This window comes from Camelina sativa, chromosome 5 (genome assembly GCF_030686135.1).
Source record: "Camelina sativa cultivar CO46 ecotype springtype chromosome 5, ASM3068613v1".
NCBI lineage: Eukaryota > Viridiplantae > Streptophyta > Magnoliopsida > Brassicales > Brassicaceae > Camelina > Camelina sativa.
Window position 1 is genome coordinate 23969029 of NC_141884.1, and position 27260 is coordinate 23996288.

General features: G+C 40.1%; 1 long non-coding RNA gene and 2 pseudogenes across 2 annotated transcripts; 1 reads left to right on the top strand and 2 right to left on the bottom strand.

Moving 5' to 3' along the window:
- Positions 1-11754: 11754 nt before the first annotated feature.
- LOC109132985 (uncharacterized) lies at positions 11755-14502 on the bottom strand. Its single transcript, XR_002037885.2, has 5 exons — positions 13653-14502; positions 12624-12756; positions 12363-12478; positions 12199-12282; positions 11755-12032 (listed from the first exon to the last, which is right to left on the bottom strand). It is a non-coding gene; the product is annotated as an uncharacterized LOC109132985 (long non-coding RNA).
- A 1013-nt stretch (positions 14503-15515) lies between these two features.
- LOC147944253 (uncharacterized) lies at positions 15516-15624 on the bottom strand (annotated as a pseudogene).
- A 6071-nt stretch (positions 15625-21695) lies between these two features.
- LOC104789510 (E3 ubiquitin-protein ligase ORTHRUS 2-like) lies at positions 21696-26727 on the top strand (annotated as a pseudogene). Its single transcript, XR_015557453.1, has 10 exons — positions 21696-21835; positions 22016-22350; positions 23977-24506; positions 24662-24787; positions 24889-24988; positions 25075-25139; positions 25216-25319; positions 25453-25596; positions 25906-26120; positions 26518-26727. The product of XR_015557453.1 is annotated as an E3 ubiquitin-protein ligase ORTHRUS 2-like (transcript).
- The last annotated feature ends 533 nt before the right edge of the window (positions 26728-27260 follow it).

A 27260-nucleotide genomic window follows, 5' to 3' on the forward strand; every position in this document is an offset into this window, starting at 1 on the left:
TAATACACAACAAATCCCACATATACAAATTCAAAACCAACAATAATAACAAACAATATTCAACAAATTTGAAGGTACCGAGTGGATCTCGCAGTTCATGATGGGGAAAAATCAACCACTTTTATTGTCAGAGACAATGAAATTAAGAAACTCATCAACAAATCACCAACAACACTATTGGCAGAGATGGTAAGGAAACATAATAAAAACCCAACTACACAACAAATATCTTCACTTATCATCTAACAAGATAAGATTAACACTGATAATAACTACACCAATATGAAGGGAAGAGGAGCACACACTAATAACTTCCTGAAACGACCGACCCTTTTTTTTTTTTTAATAAATAATAATAATAATAATAAATAGAACTACAACTAGTGGTCCCATACCCACTAGCCACCTAACCACAATCACAAACATCAGCGGAAATAACAACACCAACATAATATCCAATAATACTCCAATAAAAACCAATAACCATAATCATCAACAATAATCAATCCAAACAACAAGAAACAAGGAACCAGCAACCTAGCAATGTTTCTAATGACCCAACTCTAGCAACCTAGCAATGCCAGACAACATCCAATCGAGTCCCTAGAACATCCTCCTCTTCATTGCCTTGATTCCACGATCACACTTTGCCTTTACCTGCACCACAAACACAAATTGAGATGCATGAGTATTTGATAAACACTCAGTGAGGCAATCCTCCCATCTACTGGGCTATACACACAAGCAATAAGATCTCTACATGCCACAAACAACAACCAATAAAACAAACCAGGCAATATACAAAGCATGCGACGTCCATCGTAACTGAACAAGGGGTGTCGACCGACACCAGATGGTGTCGATCGATACTGAACATCTGGTGTCGACCGACACCAAACTGGTGTCGACCGACACCAAACTGGTGTCGACCGACACCCTGCCCAACACTCCCGGAAACCCTAGTTTGCATCGACCGACACCTCCACATGGCATCGTTCGACACTCGCTAAAGTCCCGAGCCGTCCTCGCGTTGGTGTCGACCGACACCCCAACTGGTGTCGACCGACACCGATGCCGAGCAACGATTTCCCCTCGATCAGAAACTCCAAATCTCGCCTCCAAGCTTCTCCAATCCGCTCCTTGCACTCCCAGAAGCCAAACCCAGCCCAGACAGCAACGAAATATCATAGAGAACTCAAAGAAACAACCACATAAGCACCAAATCACATAGAATCTAGAGATCTTAGCTTAGATAAGCCATGGTCATGCACTCATCTCTTTGCAGGAAGTTTCTGACCAATAAGGACGAATTCCCTCACTCCTAGCAAGCTTTTAACACCTTCCCAGCCTTAGATCTCCCAAGAACAGCAAGAAAATCTCACAAAAACTCCCAGGAACTCAAGAACAAAGCTTTCCTCCTCTTTCTCTCTGTTTTTGACAAAAGCGGCCAAGAGAGGAGAAAAACTCGAGCTCCCTCCTTAAAAACCAGAGCTAGGGTTTTTCCTAAACCAACTCCGCAAACCGGACAATTAAAATTGAACCGACCAAACCGGCCACAACTGGTGTCGATCGATGCCTCACTAGAAGGTGTCGATCGACACCCTTACCAAAATACCAAAAATTGGTTTGCGGGTGTTACAATTCTCCCCCACCAAACTAGATTCGTCCTCGAATCTCAAACAACCATCAGTCAAGGACTCCCGTGCAACCGTCTCCACGGCCCGCACTCCTCCGACTGATCTACAGAAGGTCACCTCTAGGCGATAGACTCACGCTCCAGGCGTCATTTGCTCTTGACTTTTTGGACTTTCCTTTACTCATAGGCCTAGACCTTGAGTTTCATTGGCTCATCATCAGACCTAAGTCTGCATGCCAATGTTGGCTCCTCATCAGGCCTAAGCCCGCATGCCATAATATATAAGGAAAAGCCCAAACTCGTCTCTCGGGCTGCCACCCTACAGCGCGCCCCCGGATCGTCATCCGAAGTCGATATACCAACCATACTCCCGAGCCACAAAGTCTCTGAATATAGCAGTACTAGGAGAACCTAAGTCCCCCAAGAGTCGCGAGCAAACGATTCTGAACACGTCTGAGTCCTATCCCTACCCAGGTTTCCTTCCCGTGGCTCGCGTAGAAACATCTCAATGTCCTACCAACCACATATCCCCTCACCGGGATACCTCATGACCACACAAGGATCATACACACGCCACAAGGGCCGCCACAAAGGCCAACAAAATGTCCTAACGAGGACCGCCACCAAGGCCAAAACAAATGTCCTAAAGAGGACCGCCACCAAGGCCACTCGTCCCGAAGGACCGTCACAAAGACCATCTGTCCCGAAGGACCGTCACAAAGACCATCTGTCCCGAAGGACCGTCACAAAGACCATCTGTCCCGAAGGACCGTCACAAAGACCATCTGTCCCGAAGGACCGTCACAAAGACCATCTGTCCCGAAGGACCGTCACAAAGACCATCTGTCCCGAAGGACCGTCACAAAGACACTCTGGCTAAACAGCCCGCCACAAAGGCCAACAATTGGCTAAAAGCCCGCCACAAAGGCCACACAATTGGCTAAAAGCCCGCCACAAAGGCCATACAATGTCTAACAATACCGCCACACACAGGCACTCTGACTCAAAAGTCCGCCACAAAGGCACAAAAGCCCCTCCCAAGGCTTCCCACCGCTAAAATGGACAAAATTCTGACTCCCGCAAAACTTTCCATATTTAACACTTTCCATTTTTTGGAAACTCCTCTTCACCACCCTGCCTCACGGAAACTTTGTACCCCAAACACCACCTCATCTTGTTACTGAGTCGCACAACCAACCACCCCAAGCGACCGAGTAACAAGAGAGATGGGCTGGAATACTCCATTCCCGCTCCAGCCACGGATTACAGATGGGACCAGGCTAAACAAGCTCAAGTCGCGGCTTGCTTCTCATACCACTTCTTGAACCTTGCCTTCATCTTTGCCTCAGGCTCCCAAGTCTGTTCCTCAACACCATCACAGTCCCACAGGACTCTCATCAAAGGAATCTTCTTCTTCCGAAGTTCCTTGATCCTCCTCTCGAGAACCCTCACTGGTCTCGCCTCCAAAGTCATGTTAGGCTGAAGATCCTCAGGAATCTTAGCCAACACCTCCTCTCCCTCACGGAGACACTTCCGCAACATAGACACATGGAAAACCTTATGGAATGCACGCATCACCTCAGGTAACTCCAATCTATATGCCACTGGTCCAACCCGCTCAATCACTCTGAATGGACCCATATACCTCGGACTCAACTTAGTCTCTGACAATGACCTGTTCGGACCCCGCAACATGGCCATCTTGAGGTACACTCTGTCTCCTACCTGAAACTCAAGATCTCTCCTCCTCTTATCAGCATAACTCCTCTGCCTATCCTGAGCCTCCTTCATGTTCAGCTTGAGAACCCGAATCTTCTCTGAGGTCTCCTGAACAAAACTAGCACCAAACATGCTCCTCTCCCCCACCTGAGTCCAGCATAATGGTGTACGACATGGTCTCCCATACAAAGCCTCATAAGGAGCCATCTTAATACTCCCCTGATAACTGTTGTTGTAAGCAAACTCTACCAGGTTCAGGTGATCTGCCCAATGGCCACCCCAATCCAACACACACATCCTCAGCAAATCCTCCAGCGTCTGGATCGTCCTCTCAGACTGTCCATCTGTCTGGGGATGATAAGCTGTACTCATATGCACCTTAGTGCCCATCTCTGCCTGAAATGCCTTCCAGAACACCGAAGTGAACTTAGAATCCCTATCAGACACAATGCTCGCTGGCACCCCATGCAACCTGACAATCTCCCTCACATACTTCTTAGCCAAGACCGCTGCTCCATCAGTCTTCTTAATGGCCAGAAAATGTGCTGACTTAGTCAACCGGTCCACAATGACCCAAATAGCATCAAAGGTCCGTGACACTGGCAAACCCACCACAAAATCCATGGTGATCATATCCCACTTCCACTCAGGAATGGGTAAACTCTTCAGTAACCCGCCAGGAACCTGATGCTCAGCCTTCACTAGCTGACACACATCACACCTCGAAACCCAACTAGCCACATCCTTCTTCATCCCGACCCAATGATAGTACCTCTTGAGGTCACGGTACATCTTAGTCGCTCCTGGATGAATGGATAACTTGCTCGCATGAGCCTCTCTCAGAATCTCCTGTCTCAACTCCTCATCCTTGGGCACACACACACGACCGTGCACCAAGATAGTACCATTATCTGAGACCTGATACTCTGAATCCACATCCTTAGAGGCATTCACCAGCCCCAAATCCTTCTCCTGAGCCAACCGCACCCTACTCAGAAGATCTGCTCTATCTACTGCTTCCAAACCCAACGGTTCATGTGAAACAGCACACAAGCTCAAAGCACTGATCTCCCCTACCAGTGACTCCATCTCCTGCTCCTGAGCCGAAGCTACCCTCTTCCGACTCAGAGCATCTGCAACCGTGTTAGCCTTACCAGGATGATAGGCTATCTCCAAATCATAATCCGCCACAAGCTCCATCCACCGCCTCTGCCTCAAATTCAACTCAGGCTGAGTGAATATATACTTCAGGCTCTTATGATCTGTGAACACCTGCACCTTTGCACCATAAAGATAAGATCTCCCAATCTTCAGGGCAAAAACTACAGCACCCATCTCCAAATCATGAGTAGGATAGTTGCCTTCATGCACCCGCAACTGCCGCGAAGCATAGGCAATCACCTTCCCATGCTGCATCAGAACACAACCCAAACCAACTCTAGATGCATCTGTATAAACCACATAGGGTTCTCCCTGCTCAGGCAAAGCCAACACTGGCGCAGTAGTCAACATCTCCTTTAGGCTTGCAAAGCCTTCCTCACACTCCTCTGACCAGACAAAAGGAACATCCTTCCCTGTCAACTTAGTCATAGGACGTGCTCTGCTTGCAAACCCCTGCACAAATCTCCTGTAATAACCTGCCAACCCAAGAAAACTTCTGATCTCTGTGGCATTCTGCGGTCTAGGCCAATCTCTGATAGCCTGAATCTTCTCTGGATCTACAGAAACCCCCTCTGCAGAAACAATGTGACCAAGAAAGCCCATCTCACGCTGCCAGAAACTACACTTGCTCAACTTGGCAAACAACTTCTGCGCCCGCAGCTTCTCCATAACCGCCCTCAAATGCACTGCATGCTCTTCAGGACTCTTGGAATAAACCAGGATATCGTCGATGAAAATGATGACAGATACATCCAGAAACTCCTGAAACACACTGTTCATCAATCTCATAAACGCTGCTGGCGCGTTAGTCAATCCAAAAGGCATCACCACAAACTCATAGTGCCCATATCTCGTCCTGAAAGCAGTCTTCCTCACATCTGCCTCATCTATCGGTATCTGATGATAACCCGACGCCAGATCTACCTTGGAGAACCAAGTAGCACCCCTCAACTGATCCAACAACTCATCGATCCTAGGAAGAGGATACTTGTTCTTCACAGTGACCCGGTTCAAACCCCGATAATCAATACACAACCTGAAACTCCCATCCTTCTTCTTCACAAACAACACCGGCGCTCCCCACGGTGATACACTAGGACGGATGAATCCCTTACTCAACAAATCTTCTAGCTGCTTCTTCAGCTCTGCCATCTCTGCTGGAGCCATTCTGTAAGGGGCCTTGGATAACGGTGTCGTCCCCGGTTCCAGTTCAATGGTAAAAGGATCCGACCGAGATGGTGGTAATCCCTGCAAAGACTGAAACACATCCTCAAACTCTTCTACTACTGGAATACCGCTAACCGTAGACTTCCCCACTGACTCTGGCATAGATATAGTAACCAGATAAGCCTCACGGCCCTTCTCGATCATCTTCCCAGCCTGAATGGCTGAGATCACGAGACTCCCCGAAGTCGGTCTAATACCCTGAAAAACCAACTTCCTTCCTGGACGCTCAAACTCCACTCTACCCCGATAGCAATCCAAATGCACCATATGTCGATGCATCCAATCCATCCCGAGAGTAACATCATACAGCTCCACTGGACTGATAAGCAAATCTGCTGGCCACGACTCTCCTGCGATCTGAATATCAATTCCTCTAGCTCGACCAATCACTCTCAGGAACTCGCCTCCCGCAACTCTGACAACTCCTGCACGCTCACCAGGATCCCCGCTGATCCCCGCACACTCTGCACACTCTGGAGTAATGAAGCTATGCGAAGCTCCAGAATCAAACATAACGTGGGACTTAAACCCGCCCACCAACAATGTCCCTACACAAACCTCATGTGTTGAGAACCTAACAATTTATCACAGGAACATAAAATCTGACCCTACAAAAATTCACAAAGATTAAGTACCAGAAATTATACCTGTGATCGCCCCGGCACTGGTTCCACCAATCTCTACTGTCGAGTAAACACGTGGCGCATGCTCAATCCGTGCCACCTGCTGACCTCCAGGCTGCACCTGCTGCAACGCTGCCACTGCTGCCGGCTGTAGCTTGGGACAAAAAGGCCTAATGTGCCCTGTCTCCCTACAGTGATAACATACCCGAGGCCCCGCAGTCGGAACACTCCTCTTGGGACAACTAGCAACCCTGTGATCCTTGCTCCCACACCCGAAGCAACCCGCACCACTCGGCTTCTGCGTAGCCTCCCACTTCCTCTTGGTTCCCTGAGCATGCCTACCGCCCCTGCTAGAACCACCCTGCTGCTGAGCCTTACTAGGCTGAACTGCTGGAGCAACCGGCACTGACTGTGCCCGGATATCCTCCTCAATCTCTGCTGCAGTCTCCACCAACTCTGCACGCGTAGCATAATACCTCCCTCTACAGTGAACTCTCAACTCATCACGTAGAGCTCTCATAAATCTCCTAACCTGAGCCTCCTCAGGCTCCATAGCTCGACCCCCATAACACAGAAGTCGACTGAACTCCAAGTCCAGCTCCCGCACTGACCGTGTCCCCTGAGACAACTGAAGGAACTGCACCTCCAACCGATCCAATGCCTCTCTCGGAAAATACTTGCGGTTGAACTCCAAAACGAAGTCAGCCCAAGTCATCTCCCGCTGCACTCTCCTAGCAGCCACAGATCTCCACCACAACTCAGCATCTCCAGTCAAAAAGTAGACCCCTATGTCCACCCAGAACTCCTCAGGACATCTCAAGGTATGGAAGTTGCGTTCCACCCTCGTCCTCCACGCATCCGCAGCAGTAGGATCCACACCTCCCGGAAACTGCTCGGTACGTAACTTACCCATCTCTGACAACATGCTGAGATAACGAGCATGAACTCCCACATCCGCAGCCACTGGCTGCCGCTCCTCCGCCACCACTGGTGGCACTACCTGAGCCTGAGCCGGCACCACAGGTGGTAACCGCTCCAACAACTGTGCTAGCATAGCCACAACGTCAGTACCAAGGACTCCACCCGCTGGGACTCCCACACCCGGGACCCTAGCATCACCGGCCACTGGAGCATCAACACCGCCCCCTCCTGCCACACTCACGGAATCCCCTGGAACATCCTGTGACTCGCCAACACCCTCAGCTGTCACGCTCTGGTCTTCGGTCTCACTAACCACTGGGGCTCTGCCCCTACCACGACCACGTCCGCGACCACGTCCGCGTCCACGACCTCGACCAGTCACAGCATCCTCTCTAACCATCTGCACTACCATGAACAGAAGGCTAAGCAAACAATTACTAATATAACACAGAAACATAAACTCACCGTGGAATCACACACTCGGCTCGAAGAGGATGTTCTAGGACTCCATGCCACACACAATTGACTAACTCACATAATCAATCAAGACATGCAATCCCAAACATCTACAACAGAAACCTAGTGAACCCAAACCTAGAACCGTAAGGGCTCTGATACCAAAATGAAACGACCGACCCTTTTTTTTTTTTTAATAAATAATAATAATAATAATAAATAGAACTACAACTAGTGGTCCCATACCCACTAGCCACCTAACCACAATCACAAACATCAGCGGAAATAACAACACCAACATAATATCCAATAATACTCCAATAAAAACCAATAACCATAATCATCAACAATAATCAATCCAAACAACAAGAAACAAGGAACCAGCAACCTAGCAATGTTTCTAATGACCCAACTCTAGCAACCTAGCAATGCCAGACAACATCCAATCGAGTCCCTAGAACATCCTCCTCTTCATTGCCTTGATTCCACGATCACACTTTGCCTTTACCTGCACCACAAACACAAATTGAGATGCATGAGTATTTGATAAACACTCAGTGAGGCAATCCTCCCATCTACTGGGCTATACACACAAGCAATAAGATCTCTACATGCCACAAACAACAACCAATAAAACAAACCAGGCAATATACAAAGCATGCGACGTCCATCGTAACTGAACAAGGGGTGTCGACCGACACCAGATGGTGTCGATCGATACTGAACATCTGGTGTCGACCGACACCAAACTGGTGTCGACCGACACCCTGCCCGACACTCCCGGAAACCCTAGTTTGCATCGACCGACACCTCCACATGGCATCGTTCGACACTCGCTAAAGTCCCGAGCCGTCCTCGCGTTGGTGTCGACCGACACCCCAACTGGTGTCGACCGACACCGATGCCGAGCAACGATTTCCCCTCGATCAGAAACTCCAAATCTCGCCTCCAAGCTTCTCCAATCCGCTCCTTGCACTCCCAGAAGCCAAACCCAGCCCAGACAGCAACGAAATATCATAGAGAACTCAATGAAACAACCACATAAGCACCAAATCACATAGAATCTAGAGATCTTAGCTTAGATAAGCCATGGTCATGCACTCACCTCTTTGCAGGAAGTTTCTGACCAATAAGGACGAATTCCCTCACTCCTAGCAAGCTTTTAACACCTTCCCAGCCTTAGATCTCCCAAGAACAGCAAGAAAATCTCACAAAAACTCCCAGGAACTCAAGAACAAAGCTTTCCTCCTCTTTCTCTCTGTTTTTGACAAAAGCGGCCAAGAGAGGAGAAAAACTCGAGCTCCCTCCTTAAAAACCCGAGCTAGGGTTTTTCCTAAACCAACTCCGCAAACCGGACAATTAAAATTGAACCGACCAAACCGGCCACAACTGGTGTCGATCGATGCCTCACTAGAAGGTGTCGATCGACACCCTTACCAAAATACCAAAAATTGGTTTGCGGGTGTTACACTTCCCAACAAGCTTAAGTGATCTTGAGGGAAACGATTACATCTTTGAAATAAGAGTCCCCCCATTAAAGTATCCCCCAAAATATAACAAATTCAGGGTGACAAACATAACAACCGCTACAACAACAAACAACCCAACAACGGTAAACACAGCATTTATTATTTTACATTTACAAAACCACTACGTATAACATACAAGTTTAATGTTACAGAACGAAAACAATAAAAGAGGACCAAACTTCATAGAGAACAAACCAACAAGTTCAAAGAACAATAGCAATGGAGGGAAACAACTAAAAAGTGGCTGAGAGAATGAAATTCATTACAAAAAAACATCTCTAAAGAAGGAAGAAAATAGACCAAGGACCAATGTACTTGCTTTTTAGGGAAAAACCCAGAAAATTACTTGCTTTTATATCCCTTTAGATCAAATTGTATGCAAACTTTGAAGTTCATAAAAATAAAGAAATAATAAAGTTCTTTCTTTTTTATCAATAACAAAAAAAACATTATTGGACATCCAAATCTTAGTGACTTTTGATTAAATAAAATTATGAAAACAACCAAACAAATTAAATACACAGACATTGAGATTAAAATAAAAATAAAATAACATAAGAACATGCAATAATCAAACAATGAAAAAAGAAAACAAAAACATTAAAACCATAAACATAAGTAGATTCAAATATTAGCAAAAAGGGAAAAAATAATAAAAAACCCTAAATAAAAATATTTCAGAAAATTAAAATAAACAAAGTTTGTTTTAAAAATAATGGAAGAAATAATTAAAACAGACCATTCAATTGAATAAACAAACATCCAAATAACAAATTAAAATTGGAAAATATCAACACAAATCCGATATAGCAGATCAATCTTCACAACCGCAGTAAATCAGGGTCGATGATTGGACGAACAAGGAGATAAATAGAAGAAACCAAAACCCCGAACAAGAACCATCGCTGCTCACAGTAGACAACGGCGAATTTGGGAAAGATATTACCCCTTTGACTATTTGTTTAATTTAAAAAGTGAATATTATGATTCTTAATAATTGATTTGGGCGTATGGCCCAACAATACAGTTACTTAACTTAATATATTATTATGGACTAAAATAATTAAATCTTCTCGCCCGAAAGAGGAGAGTTAAAACAGGCAAACTGTTTTTAAGGAAGTAAATACAAATTGATGGAGTTTTGTTAATACTACTAGGTTGATACAACGATATGTGGCAGGTATTATTTAGGGAAATATCTAAAGAAGACTACATATAAGTATAAAAAAGATTTTAACTTGCAACACACACCGGATTAAATAACCTCTTAAAAATGAGAATTGCATTTGTAATTTACATTGACAATTTAAATAATTAATGAAGTGTATACCGAAGCCCCAAATGGGTCAATTAAAAAATATATTTATAATAGAATTACATTACAACCAAAAAAATAATTACAAACTAGAATAAATAATTATTAGAGGCCTCCTAACAATAAACCTATGAAATAATTCTACTTACATTTAAGAAGGAAAAAAAGGCGTCATTAAATCTATCTCGTAAGTACAATATTATAACGATATAACCCGTCAAATAATTATATCCGTTAAAATAAAAATATGATATACATCAGATTAAATTTTAATACCGAAACCAAATTTTTTAAAATAATTACTTAATATAGATATGAACAACCATTAAAACATACCAAATAGAAAAGTTATTATCGTCAAAGTATTAAATTTATAAATACGTATAATTCAAAGTTAAAAACACAATAAGTACTGATAAAATGTTAATCTAGATAATTGAACAAAGTTATATAACTTAGTGTTTAATTTACTAAAATTAAAATACTTCTTAACTTGGGTAAATAAATCAGAGATTTATAGCATGAGAAAATAGAATTAAGGTTAGAATAACTTATTTTAATTAAAGACTAACTTTAAACTTTAAGGTGTTTCCTATTATTTTTCCAAATGATCTCGATGAAAAGGAATTGAAATCAAACTACTATTAAAACATCTATTACAGAGTAAGAAATCAGAGCACTGACTGCTATTAAACACACATAATTATAAAAACAACACAAAAACATCCTATAAGCAAATGTCACAATACAAAATAAAAACACAAACCAAAAAACAACCCGCGCGTAGCGCGGGCACCCACCTAGTAATTATAATTTACAAATATTTCATAAGTCAGCCGTTTATGTCAGATAACTCAGCCATATCATTCAATTGTTAGAGAAATACTTTTATATCTTTTATTCGCACCAATTCGAATTCAAAATTTTTAATCAATTTGAATAATATATTGTGAGAAAAACTAACTTTATGTATTTATTATGTGTGGATCTGAGCAGGCACAAAATTAGTGATTTTTCGCGATTCCCCAACAACACTTTTAATTAGATAATTTATTAGGAATCTGACAGAACGAAAGACCCATGAAAAAAAATGTATTAATATCTTATAACTCAGCCGTACGAAGTTCAACCGTAATTCATAACTCAACCGTGTAAAATATATAACTCAGCCGTAAATTAGCCATAACTTTGAAAATAGACAAATCAATGTTTTACATACTCAAGTACAATTCATCTTGAACTGAGCATAGTCACATACTATCTTTAAAGAGTGTAAACGTGATGGTATAATAATAATGTGCAATGCTTTACAAAATTTATAGGAATTGAGGTCATGTTTCTGACCTTCCAAACCAGAGTCGCTTGAAGCTGCCATTTTTAAATAAAACTTAAACAATTATCTCCTAGAAAAGTTTCACAAATCATCCACCTAAGAATAAGATAACCTGCAAAACAAAAGCAAACAATAATAAGCAAACCAAAAAATAATTAATAAATATTTGCAAATTCCAAAACCTCAAAACAACATAGGAAAGGGTTTAGGGATTTGGTCAGTGAGTTAAAAGGGTTTAGGGATTCTCTAGAACAGTATAGCTTGGAGTCCTAATTTACCAAGAATGCTGGAGGTAAAGCATATCTCATAATGCTCTCAGCGAATATACGCACAGCACAGAAATGCATCCAGGAGCTGAAAACCTATATATAGACCGATGATCAAAATAGATTCGGGTATCGATATTACAAGATTATAGCTATACAGAGCAATGTGTAGTTACCTCTCCATAACCACTGCAAAAGAGAGCTTCTCAAACTTTCCTGATCCTGTACCAACTTTTCTAGCTCCTTGTTTACGAGTCTCTTGTGCTTCAACGATATGTTCAAAATCACGGACCTAAAAGAGGATAATGGTGTACAATATATGATGAATAAAATGTAAAATGAATCAACCAAATGTCTTAACTTCGAGGACCTAAGAACCTAAAAACAGTTAGGATAAATTGATTCAAAATCACTTTGCCACAAACTAATAGCGTTACCATTAGTCTACTCCATTAACCCAACAAGTCTTTTTGGGAATACTTTGGAACAACTGCAAGGAGAGTCAGGAGATGTTCTGAAGCGACAATATCTTCTGGCTTAACCAAGTTAGAGAAGTCACGAACAGCTAAGCTGAAACAAGACGGAGGACGATCAACCACAATGCCACAAAGATACTAAAAGTGCTGGATAACGATAAATATCAATAGCCTTATTCTGAAAATTGCTAAGTATTATTCTACAACGTTCACATGGTAGAACATGTTTAGATAGATCAGAAAACAAAGTTCCATTTTTCTCCACAATTGCTAAATTGCTCTTATATAGAGATGTTAATATGGGCGGCCCTGACCCGTTTAGACCCGGCCCTTTTAGACCCTGCCCGTTTAATGTAAAAAAAAGTCATACCCGTTTAATTATGTACCCATTTAAGCCCTGTCCCATTAACACCCCTTAAATTTATATCGACCCGTTTAGTTAATGGATGTCCCATGTCCCGATTATACTGGTATTTATTTATTTTTTAATTAAATAATTAATTAAGTTCAATAATACTACAATAAAATAATTTGAGTTAAAAAAAAAAAGCTTCCACCATCGAAGAACTTCGATGTGCTTACCAGTCACCACCACCATCATCACCTCCGCAAAAGTAGATCTACTAAGAATATGAAAACTATAAAATTCAAAACTGTTACGCTCGTATGATGAGGCGGTGATTGGAGATAGAGGCGGCGAGGTCGGAGATAGAGGCGGTGATGTTAAAGTACAACCCTAAACTCAACGACAACGTTTCGCAGAAAAAACAAAAACTCAGAAAAAAAAAATTAAACGGGCTACCCATTTATGTTTTATCAGACCCGTCACGCCCGTGGATTTAAACGGGCTTACCCGTTTAAAACCCGTTTATTTTATAGTGTTAATAAACGGGTCACGGGTCTAATTTTTTATAACAGTACCCGTTCGGCCCGCGGGCTCTGAGCCCACTTTAACATCACTACTCTTATAGTATAAATATGAAAAGTTACCTTCCACTTTGCTCTAACGGTTTCAGAACGTTTGCTCTATTCTCGAACAGAGGACTCAGTCCACATGATCCGGAGCTGGGATTGACCGGGAAGTGTGAAAATCCGGTGCTGAGTGGTTCAATCCAGCGAAGTTCATCGAGTTTGGAGTTTGGTTTCCGTGGAACTGTTGTCCCAAGAAACCAGAATCGAAGCCAAATTCGGAGATCGTTCTCCGCCGCCGTGGAGCCAAACACCGTCACCGCCGTTTGTGAATAAAAGGCATACCAAGAATCGATTTAGTATTAGAGAGATCTACTTCGACTTCAAATTGAAATACGGTATGATCAGGAAGCTAACCTGAGTTTTGGAAGATGAACCAAATAGGGCGTTGGTAAGGGCTCCGAGAGGATTAGAAGAAGAAGAAGAACCGGGAACCGCACAAGCGGCTCCGCCGTTAACAAGGTCTCTCATCGCCATGATTCCGCTGTTAACTTGAAGTAGATCTCCTGATTTAATAAAATCGATTGGGTTGAATAGTTTACAAGTTCAGACCACTAATCGTATATTATTAGAGAGTAAACGAGAAATACCCAATTACATAAAACTTGAAAAAATTGAAAGGGAATATGAAACGACTCAAAGAAGCGAGAGAGAGAACAAAATCTTAACTTTTACCAACGGAAAACAATAATTAGATCTCTGTGTGTGGGATTCAAACGAAGAGGCTTTTCTTTTTATTTGTCCGCTCAAGAACAATGACAACAAAATCAACGAGAGAGACGACGAGAGAGAGGTGTCTTTTTTTTTTGGGTTATATGAACACTGAAACCGTTTGTTTTCCTCTTTGACATAAACAAGAAAAAACAATTATAGATTCTGAAAAAAAAAAACTGTTTAGTGACATGTTAAATTATATCTGATGTGTATTTTAATTTGCTGATGTGTATTTTTTTTTTTAATTTTTTACTCAAAATCGAAAAACAAAACCTAAGGGCTAAATTGTAATTGTACCCAGGACACTAAACATTTAAGTAATTTTCAAAAGATTTATAAATATGAGTAATAAATCAACTTTTAAATAACATTTCGGTAATTCTTTCTTTAGAATTTTGTAAGATTTAGGAGATGTTTAGAAGATTTAATTGTGTTTTAGATTTATTTTTATTTTTCTTTTTAAAGAATGAAATTGATTCTATGAGTTTCTATGAGATTTTATTAGTAAACTTTGTGTGATTTTAAAATATTTTGCTATCGCTTATTTGTGAAGAAATGTCTATCTAGACCAGAACAAAAACAAAAACAGAGTAATTAAGCTGGACGGCCACTGTTTTTCGTGTTCCCTTGTCTCGACTTCTGCGATGAAGATGATGATCATCATCCAAATCATCTCTCTCACGTTCCCTTTTCTCACTACGTTCTCTGCTACGGTCCCTATGACGATCTCTATGATGACGGTCTTTTTCCCTATCCTTACTCTTCTCCCTATCTCTATCTCTGCTTTTCTCCCTATCTTTGCTCTTCTCCCTTTTAGGATGACCATCACAATCTTTGTCTCTGTCTTTATCACGTCCATTCTCCTTGTCTTTCTCCTTGCTTCTTGAAGAATCCTTTTCAATATCATGAGGCTCAAACCAATGCATATAAACTCAAATTCAACTCTTTACAAAGCTAAAGCATCACCTAAATTCAGAAAAATATAACTTAAATCACAGTATCAAATCCAAATTTCAAGAAAACAAAAGCGGCAGAACATGAAATTTGTATTAGGGATACAATATCCCACATTGGAAGTTGAGTAGGATCTTAAGTAATATATATAAGATATGGGTCTCTCCACTCATTGCCAATTGGTTTTGAGTTGGAAGTCCACTATTTAACATGGTATCAGAGCCCGGTCCGCACATACTCAACAAAATCCTTAATTGGCTCGGCCCAATAGTTGGCCCGCCGATTCATGCCCGAACATACCGAGATTGATGCCTAAAGAAGCCATCATCTCGAGGAGGCGTATTAGAGATACAATATCCCACATTGGAAGTTGAATAGGATCTTAAGTAGTATATATAAGATATGGGCCTCTCCACTCATTGCCAATTGGTTTTGAGTTGGAAGTCCACTATTTAACAATTTGTACCCAATTACAACATAAAAGAAGAGGAGTAAGACAAAAGAGGAGGACAATCTTGAACTATTGTGACTACTCGTCCGAACAGAATCGAAAGAGAAGGATATGTAAAGGGTCAAGTGTACATACTCAAGACTTGGAGTCTTCGTGACCATCCTCGCCACTAAGGGACTGAAAAGGCGAACTCTTCAGAGCTATGTAGTCCTCGTTGTTGTTGCTGTTGTTGATTGCAGTGGAGACAGCAACGCCATCTCCGTTACCTTCGTAACTCATCATCCACTCGTAGGAGTTTCTTCTTCTTCAATTCGTTGAGTCTGATTGTGTGAAGAAAACCCTAGGGATTCTAATGGAGGATGATTTGATTGGAAAATCGAGAATGTCTACTTGTTGTCCATAAAGAGTGGAGAATTGCTTGAACTGAGCATCAGCGAACTGTGCCACGTTCTGTACTAAACGACCTGGTCCTCTCAACATTGGAGACGAAGAAGAAGATAAGGAGCTTTACTCGTTCTCTGGTTTTGGGTTATAACGAAATTCTTCAAAATTCTACCTTAAAAAGTATGATTTTGAGAGTAGTATTTTTCAACTAAAAAAGAAAAAAAAAGTCTCCTAGAATCATTCAAAGTAGCATTCTAAAAAAAGTTGTGATATTTTGAATAACAAGAGATTTAAAGTTGGTTTTATAAACTATTGATTGAATAACAAGAGATTCTGAATTATTTTAAAGGATTTTATATAAATCTTAGTTGAATAACATAGGATTTCATGAGATTTTTAAAAATCCTCAATTGAATAACAAACGATTTTAAGAATATTTTAAAATCCTTTAAAATGTTAACTTCAATACCCCCCTCTTAATCTCTTAATGCAATTTATTTAGAATATGATGTGTTCTTCACTGATTATGTCTGAGTAGATCTGCTTGTTAGGTTTAGGGTTTCTCATTAGGGATTTCATGGATTGTTAGATTGATTGATTGTTTAGATTCATTATCTTTCTTGTTCTTCATCATAGGTTGTTCTTAATGCTAGATCTTTGATTAGTCATATGGATTTAGATCTTAGGATAATTGATTGATATGAGAATATAATTGATTTTCCAGAGAAAAATCTTTAGTGAGCAAAATTACTTTTTGCAAAGAGATTTGAATTAGTGATTTTATGAATCATTGGGCCAAATCTAAACTTGATTTTATTGCTGGGTTTTTACTTGATTTTTACATTCATAGACAGCAGGACTCGATCCCTGGTGTGATGGTGCCTTGTGCATTAAGGACTTACCATTGGCCACTGCACTAAGGTCACTTCACAAGTTTATAACTTGAATTTTGCAAAGAGATTTGAATTTTCAGGTTTTAAAACTTAAATAATATTTGCATTGAGAACTGATTTATTTTACAATTGTGTTTAGAGTTCAAGAACGGTGTTTAATTGTTGAATCCTGCTTGATTAATTAATTGATCTGATTTTGCATGATTTTCTAAGAATTTCCCTAGACCTAGCGTTTATTCCTATTGATTTACAACTCTTTTATTTTCCAGTTTTATTTTGAAATTTAATTACATTATTTTTGTTTAGCATAATCAAAAAATTACTAAATCTATTGTGTAAGTCTAGAATCCTTGTGGATTAGATCCAATGTTTTGAAACCCAAACCGGATACTAAACCGGGAATGCTATCGGGTCACCGGTTCACTGGGTCAACCCGGTTCGACCGTGAGTCAATAATATTTAAATATATTTAATTATTTATATATATATATATTATACATCTTTTAAATATAATATTATAATTTATTTTTGATATATGTAACAAATTTATATTTCTAAATTTTAATAATTGTTTACTCGTTTAATTTAATTAATATAACTAAATCATAATTAAAATTGTTAATTCTTCTTAGTTTGTTTGTTTATATTTGACAGCATATTATTTGTATATTTATATTATACATATATGTCTAGGAGTCCTAGACTAGGACCTAGTCAGAGATGATCTAACCAAATAATAATAAAAAATTCTTGTAGTATATAAAATTAATAAAAATGATTGGTTATCTCTCCTATTAAATTGTCTAACCCTCTCTCACGTGTCTCTTCTCTTTCCTCTTCTTCGTGACTTCTACTCAAACCCAGTTCTTCATCAAATTTTGCAGAAAAGTGAAAAATTAACAGATCTGTTCAAATTAAAATGCTAAAATCGTGTGATAAGTGAAACCCATAACCCGGCGGGTCGGTTAATTAAGGCGGGTTGCCGGTTTTTACTGAGTTTATTCGGGTTTTTCCGGTTTCTTAACATCCTGGTTTTAGAGCAAAATCCAAACCGGCAAATTGAGCGGGTCGCGGGTTAACCGGTTCGACCGGCCGGTCCGGTCCGGTTCTGAAAACACTGATTAGATCCCTAAATACTACAGTGATCTCATAATTTTAGAGAGTAGCTCTAAGGTAAATTTGAGCATATCAACCACAAACGACAATCATAAATCAAACCAGAAAAAGAACAAGCTTTCAGCCACCTGCTGAGTGTTGGTGTCGACCGACACCCTACCTAGACAACCCGAAAACCCTAGTTGGTGTCGACCGACACCCCACCACTAAAACCTGAAAACCCTAGTTGGTGTCGACCGACACCTCCACATGGTGTTGACCGACACTTACCAAGGCCCTCACGCTGTCACACCTTGGTGTCGAGAGACATCGCTGCAACATCATTCCCCTCAAAGCTGAAGGTCTAATCTCTGCCTTCCACCGCCTCTGATGCGGCCAAGACTCTCCCAGAGGCCATCACAAGACATAGGAACCACAAATGGCACGAAACAAGCAAGGAAACAGAGATCTTAGCTTAGATAAGTCATGATCATGCACTCAATTTTGTAAAACATAGATAATTGACCAAACCGCGACCAGAAAAAAACCACATCAAACTCCTTTCACATCCTTAGCCTCAAATCTCCACTCACATGGAAACATCTCACAAGAACAAGCAAGGAACTTCATAAAAACTCATATGAACTTACTGGGAACCTTTTAAGTCTCTCGAACGAAAAGTGGCTAAAAAAAATAAGGGTGCCGAGTTTTCTCCTTAAATACATGAGCCCTAGGATTTCCCACTAAACCAAACCAAACTGGAGAACTTAGAATTAACCCGAACCCTAAAGAGATTGTCGGTGTTGAGCAACACCCCTCGTGGTGTCAATCGATACTTCCAAGCACTATTTGGTTCACAGGCGTTACAGTTCTCCCCCACCAACATAAACTTGTCCTTGAATCTAGCATATTGACCAACAGTCAAGGATCTCCGGTGAAACCAACACTATGACATGCACATCCTGCAACTAATCCATGAGAGATTCTATTTTGCGAATAACCCGAATCTCTAACATTATCCTTATTTTAAAAATTATTCAATTTTTTTCTTCGTCGATTTTTTTTCTTCAAAGGTAAAAAATGCTAGTTAAAAAGAAGGGCGAATTTGCGTAGTGACCAATTTCTGATAACATGTTAAGAATATAGCACACTAAATCGAGAAATTAAGTGGGTAACCATAACTCATGTCGCGATTACCATTTTAGGCCCAAGTGGCATACACGCGCATGCAAGGTGGTGGTGTTTGGGGTGGATGTGGCATGCTACTCGGCTATGTTTCTAGTGACCAAGCTTAAATGGAATTATGTTAAATCATTAACATAACCGTGAGTTAATATTTACAGTTCAAATTTTAAGTTACAGAGCAAAGACGAACCTGTTCTTTCTTCCTTAAATAGAGTATTCAGGTCGCCTTAATGGGCAGTAAAAACTGGAAATGTATTCAACTACTTCTTTAGGAAGGTCCATCACTAGTTTCGTCTCAGCATCTTCTAGTAACCCGAGCAAGTTAGGCTTCACGAAAGCTAGTATGTTACACCAAAACAAAACTGACAACGGTCCATCGCATACTAGATGGGGTTTAGTATCAGCTCTGTACTAGGGTTTAGTGTTGTCAAATGTAGGGTAGTAAACCGTTTCTTCAGCAGTCCTGTGTTTGTATAGTTTCATCGCAGAAACTTGAACCTTATAGTCCTTGATATGAAACAGTCTATGTCATACTTTTACACTTGGTTAATGTGAGGTACTAAGCCCTACAAGATCATATATTGACAACCCAAACGTAGAGGTTAACATTTGTGGATCCAAACATTTCTGCCAAACCGTAAACAAACCAAAACCGCTTAAACACTAATCAATTGGGGTTTAGTGACTACTTTGCACTAGGGGTTAGTGTTGCAAAGGCAGGGGTATCAACCTTCTGTTTATCAAAACTGTGTTTGATACAAGCTCTATATCATTCAATACAAACAATTGTAAAACCATGCTGGAACCAATTCTAGTATCGGAAACATACATAGTTTAATATCAAACAGTATATGTAAAACATTAACATTGATTAATGTGAGACACTAAACCCTACAAGATAATAATTTGCCAACCCATACCAAACAATTAACAAGTCTTCTCTAAGTGGTCGTCTTAACGGGGCAGTAAAAACCTGAACACACTATCAGGGTTTGTTACTACATACATTGTATATAGTATAGAAAAAGTGAAAATGGTATGGTTTACTATACAGATTAATATGGAATAGGACAACAATAACCATGGGAACAATAATCTTATAAACTTTACCAGGGTACTTCAGCCTAAAACACTCTTCAAACTCAACTCTATCAGACCCTAAATTCTTAGGCAAACCCTGAACCATTACAGTAAACACAGCCGTGGAATTCGCATTAGGGTCACTAATATTCCCATTCCCATCTCTAAACCTAGTAAACTTCAACCTAGCTTCAATAGCAGAGATTCCAAAATGCGAGATAACAACAACAACCACAACAAACACAAAATGAACCCAAAGCAGACCCGAACCTTTCTTAATATGAGTAATCATCGTTTTCGAAAGCTCATCACTAAGCAAAGCAGTCCCAGCGTAAAGGTTCAACGGAAGCATAACGAAAACAGCCAAAAGAGCAATAGAAAAAAGAAGCACGAAGCTCCCACCTTCGATCAAAAGAAACTGAGCAGCATCAGCACCACAGTGCCTAGCGATCTCGCGACACGTGGCTTTCCAAACGGCGAGGAGTTTAGAGAAAAGAGCAGAAGGACCAGGCATACGACGGTGATCGCTACGAAGCTTGACGAAAAGGAAGATGGAGACGCAGCATAAGAGACCAATGACGGAGATATTAAGAAGATACTGAATGTTACCGTACCAAGCATCTGGGATTTCAGGTAAGTCGCCGGAGGAGGGAGGAGGAGAGAATGACTCATCTATTGATGAAATCGGCGGCATCGCGGCACTGCGATGCATTGCGAAAAAATCTCCACCAAAATTAAGAAACCCAAAATCTTCAATCTGGGGGCTAGGGTTGGGCTAAGTAGATCGAGGAAGAAGATGATTGGGAATGGTAGAAAAGTAAAAAGAAAAAAAAAAAGAAAGATAAAAATTAAAAAGGAGGAGGAACAAGGGAAGGTTTGCGATCACGGTTTGGAATCTCCCAGATTCGTCTTCCCCTTTTACGAACAATTTTTTTTTTTGGTCGTCATCCTTAAATTATCAGGGTATAGATGAAAGAGAGACTAGACAACTGTTGATCATGCAACCAGGTTAAAGAGGTAAATAATATAAAAAATATAGTCTGTATGCACTTTTAGTGGTTACAATAGTCAGTTGGTGAATTATAATTCGTTTTATGGGTATACGATGCAATTCCCCTAAAAAGAAAAAACAAATTCAATGTTTTTTTATTTTTTTCTTTTTTTTCCGTTTGGCGTAAAGACGCTTTGAATCTTTGATAGTCCAAATTTTTTTAAAAAACCCGCCTCTTCACTTTTTTGTTTTTTTCGTTCTCCCTCTTAATTTCCCACTTCTCCTCTTAATTTCCCACTCCCCAAATCCGTCGATATCTTTGAAATGGCGCGTGACATCCAATTCCCGTGCGACGGCGACGGAGTATGCATGCGATGCAAATCAACGCCTCCGCCTGAAGAATCTCTCACTTGCGGCACGTGCGTTATGCCTTGGCACGTGTCCTGTCTCTCGTCTCCTCCCGAAACCTTTTTTTTTTTGAATAAAATGTAAAATTTATTCGAAAAAACTTTGTTACATCAAGTGCAGCGTAAATGAAATACATATTACATACTAAACATTTTTGCTTAAGGAGAGGGGTATCTTGAGGCAAGCCATGTCACCAGGCAGTCCCGAAATCGCCCATCTCCTTGTTCTACTCCCGAAACCTTAGCTTCTACTTTACAGTGGCATTATCCCGATTGCTCCGGCGAAGTCGACCCTCTTCCTGTTTCCGGCGTTGCGGCGGGGTACGGAGCTGTTGGCTCAGATCTTGTAGCGGCAATCCGCGCGATTGAAGCTGATGAGAGTTTGAGTACTGCGGAGAAGGCTAAGAAGAGGCAACAGTTACTGAGTGGTAAAGGCGTCGATGAGGATGACGAAGAAGAGAAGAAGAAGGGTAAAGGGAAAAATGCGAATCTCGATGTCTTATCTGCTCTTGGAGATAACTTGATGTGCTCTTTTTGTATGCAGTTGCCTGAGCGACCTGTGACGGTTCGTTCTCTCTGTCCTGGCTCTTATACTTGTTAATGTAGTGTTCTTTTCTCGAATCTGTGTTAGTATTGATTTGTGATTGTTTTATTGTGTATAGTTTGATTTACTAAATTCGAGAGCTTATGATACAACGGCTTAGACTTTATTGACACAATTAAGTCGTTCCTTTTGCTGATTTACAAAGACAGAGACTTTGATTGTGCTTACCATTTGTGACAAATTGTGTCAATGTTAAGCTACATTTATAGTTCATGATTGTTATTAGACTTGTTAAGTTGTCCTTTTTTTTTTTTACCCTTTTTGGGTTGGATTATTTAGTTGAGAGGTGTATCATTGTGTCAGTATAGTTGTTGATAATTGTTAGGGATTGGTATATGTACACCTCTGTTGTTTAGTTGCCGTTTATGGGATGTTTTTCTTCACTCATTTTATAAGTGTAAACATCTTCTCAAAATAAGCCTTTTTTTTTTTACAAAGATGAAGGCTATATTAAATAGAACTGTCAAATGGTCCGTCCAGCGACCAATGGGCGTGTCCGCTTGGACAGTATTTTATATGGGCGGAAGATGGTCATGACCAAATGGACAATGGTCCAAAAAGTGTCCATGCCCATTAAGACCATTTCCAGATGGTCATGACCATGGACAGCCCATTTTTTTCCTATTGTTATTTATTTATAAAATTTGAGTTTTATTTTTGTTATGTTTTTTTATAAAATCTGAATTTATTTTTGTTGTTATTCATTTATAAAATCTGAGTTTTGTTGTTGTTATTTTCTTTTATAAAATCTGAATTTATTTTTGTTGTTATTCACTTATAAAATTATGTTTTTCCGCCAAAACCTTAAAATTGCGTTTTCTCGCCAAAATCGTAAAATTATGTTTTCCCACCAAAATCGTAAAATTATGTTTTCCCGTCAAAACCGTAAAATTGTGTTTTCCCGGCAAAACCGTAAAATTATTTTTCCGCCAATACAATAATTTGTCTGTTTCATAAAAATAAAAAATTATAAATGTGTTTAATGAAAATAAAAATTTATAAATGTAAAATATAATAATTTAAAATTATTTAGTTGTAAAAAGAATTTCTCATAAAAATAAAAAATTAAAACATGTTAATTTTGTTAGTTGAGCATGCCCATTGTCCATCTCGTTAAGCCCATATGGTCTATGGACAAAAATGGTCAAATGCCCAAATAAACCATTTCCCGTCAAAACCGTAAAATTGTGTTTTCCCGGCAAAACCGTAAAATTATTTTTCCGCCAATACAATAATTTGTCTGTTTCATAAAAATAAAAAATTATAAATGTGTTTAATGAAAATAAAAATTTATAAATGTAAAATATAATAATTTAAAATTATTTAGTTGTAAAAAGAATTTCTCATAAAAATAAAAAATTAAAACATGTTAATTTTGTTAGTTGAGCATGCCCATTGTCCATCTCGTTAAGCCCATATGGTCTATGGACAAAAATGGTCAAATGCCCAAATAAACCATTTATTTTTTGGTCCGACCATGGTCCGCCCATATGTATATGGACATGGGCATGTCCATGGGCGGCCCGCCCAATTGACAGCTATAATATTAAGTAGGGCTGATGGATATTTTGTATGTTTTCATTTCAGAAACCATGTGGGCACAACGCTTGCTTGAAATGTTTTGAGAAGTGGATGGGTCAGGGAAAACGTACTTGTGGAAAATGCCGCAGCATAGTTCCTGAGAAAATGGCAAGGAACCCTCGTATCAATTCTTCCCTTGTTTCTGCTATCCGGTTTGCAAGAGTCTCCAGAAGTGCTGCTGCGGGTACTTCAAAGGTCTATCATTTCGTGAGCAACCAAGACCGACCAGATAAAGCATTTACAACTGAGCGCGCAAAGAAAACAGGGAAGGCCAATGCTGCTAGTGGCAGGATTTATGTTACAATACCACCTGACCACTTTGGTCCCATTCCCGCTGAGAATGATCCTGTGAGGAGCCAAGGTCTTTTAGTTGGAGAATCCTGGGAGGACCGACTCGAGTGTAGGCAGTGGGGGGCTCACTTCCCACATGTCGCTGGCATTGCTGGACAAGCAAGTTATGGAGCTCAATCTGTAGCACTCTCTGGAGGTTATGAGGATGATGAAGATCATGGAGAATGGTTTCTATACACAGGAAGGTCTGCCTTTCACTTCTCCTAGCTTTTTGGTCCATTTGATTTATTAAATAATCTTGTACAATTTTACTTCTCTCATGTGTATAGAAATATCAATTCTCCAATTTACTGATAGATTGTCTCTTTTTGTCTTGATTATGTGTGGATGTGTCATGCAGTGGGGGTAGAGATCTCAGTGGCAACAAAAGGACTAACAAGGATCAGTCTTTTGACCAAAAGTTCGAGAAGTCTAATGAAGCTTTAAGACTCAGTTGCAAATTGGGGTATCCCGTTCGAGTTGTCAGGTTACCTCTTATTCGAGCACAGCTGCGTTTCATGCAACGTTTTTCTCACTCTTCAACTTGCAGTGATCTTAACTTTTTCACCTATTTCGATATATGATCAGGTCTCACAAGGAAAAGCGTTCTGCATATGCCCCTGAGGAAGGAGTGAGATATGATGGAGTTTACAGGATCGAAAAGTGCTGGCGAAAAGTTGGAATCCAGGTATACAATACATACGTATAGCTAAGAACGGTAAACTTTTCCTGTTCTATTTTTTATGCATTGACCTATTTTTCTGTGGTCCATAGGGTTCTTTTAAGGTCTGTCGTTATCTGTTTGTTAGATGTGACAATGAGCCAGCTCCATGGACCAGGTTTGATCTACTGCTTGAAAGTGTGCCCCTTTTCAATATATATTCCATTTGAGTTCAATGCTGAGATATATTGCAGTGATGAGCATGGAGATCATCCAAGACCTTTACCAAATATTCCTGAGCTTAATATGGCCATCAGAGATGTTTGAGAGAAAAGAAAGTCCATCATGGGATTTTGATGTAAGTTCCAAGACATCTCAACTATACAAGTTGGCGTGTGAGCAGATATTGATTTTTTTGTTTAGGCCGGTTCATTATCTGTTATATAAACTATACAAGTTGGTATTTTCTTATAATATACTTACTGGATCAGGAAGGTGAGGGTTGTTGAAATGGATAAAGCCTCCACCTGCCAGTAAAAAGTCAGTGAATGTTTTGGATCCTGAGGAGAGGAAAAGTTTGAAGAAAGCCATAAAGGCGGCACACTCGAATACCGTGAGGGCAAGACTTCTGAAAGGTCTGTGTGTGTGTCCAAATTCTCTACTTCTGCTGTTATTATGTTTATCCTTGTTGCCAAATAAGTTCTAGTGCATTATGTTTATATTTCTAGATTGGGCCTTCCTAAACAGCTCGAAGTTATCTTTTCTAGAAAATAGAAAATGTTTTGTACTTGGAGGCTCAAGCTATGGTTCCCTCGAAACTTTAGTATCAGGAAGTCAATGATTCCGAAATGGGTTAACCTAACTGATAAAGTTAACATTAATATGACCAAGATATGTTCAGCTCTTTCTTTCTTAAAACTGTCTTTGGGTTTTTGATGATGCAGAGTTTAAGTGCCAGATCTGTCACCAAGTGATGACTCTTCCTGTGACAACTCCTTGTGCTCATAACTTCTGCAAGGCGTGTTTGGAAGCTAAATTTGCTGGGAAAACTCTAGTGAGAGAGAGAAGCAGAGGTGGACGCACACTACGTGCACAGAAGAATGTCATGAACTGCCCTTGTTGCCCCACTGACATTTCTGACTTTCTCCAGAACCCTCAGGTGAATCATCATCATCTCTCTTCTTGCATTGTTTCTGCAGTAAACATAGCACACGTCTTTCGTATAATTTTATATTTTCAAGTGCAAATTGCATTGATTTTGGCTCTGCTTGAACTAGATGTAGTTGGTCAATGAATTTTTAATGTGTTTGTATCTTCAAATACCTATTGATTTTGTAGTGTGATTGTGTGTGAATAGGTTTTTTCAGAAGCCTATATAAATTATAAATTTGAGTGGATTTAAGTATGTCTTTCACCGATGCTTTCCATTCTTGAAAAGTGAAGTTGTAGCAAATCTGGTATTTCGCTACTTACCATAATTATGATCATACAAATTGAGGAAAAATCTCTCTTGTGAACTTATTCTTTGCTTCCCAATTGCAATTGTGTGTCAACAGGTCAATAGAGAAGTAATGGAGGTGATAGAGAGGCTGAAGAACCAGGAAGAGGACGATGCAGAGCCTGTAGATGAAGGTGAAGGCTCAGGTACAGACCCTGAAGAAGAAACCCAGGTCGTGTCTGAAGAAGCTGAGCAACCAAAGAAACGGATTAAGCTGGACACAGACGTAGCAGTTTCGGCGACTGTTGTGTAATCTTGCATGCAGTAAGTAGGTAGGGGCCTTTCCAATGGCTTATTTGGATCAAACCATTCGGTAAAGTTGGAGACTTCTATGGTTTTGATTTGGTACCAAAGACTGAAGTAGAAAAAAAAACACTCTAGTACCTGATGTCGTACGCAAATTTTCTTTTGCGGTCTGTTGTTTTGGATATTACTACAACTGAGTTCTAAATCGAGGGTAAACTTTGACTCCCTGGTTTGATTTGATTTGATTTTTGCTTATTTTGGATTATCTAGTTTATTAGGTTTTAGAACTCACACTACAAGAAAACAATATGTTTTCCTACCAGGAAACACGTAGGGATTTGGTAGGAAACAGTGTTTTTTGACTGTTTTCCTACGAAAATATTAAGAAGAAATAGCCTGAAGGAAATAGATATTAGTGAGAATTTGGAAGGAATTATCTTTCAAGTTTCCTACGAAAATACTTTCGAAGGAAAATTTGTAGGAAAAAAGAAAGAAAGGGGAAGGGCAGTTTTGTCAAATTTCCTTCTTTATATGCGAAGGAAAGCGTTTCCTTCG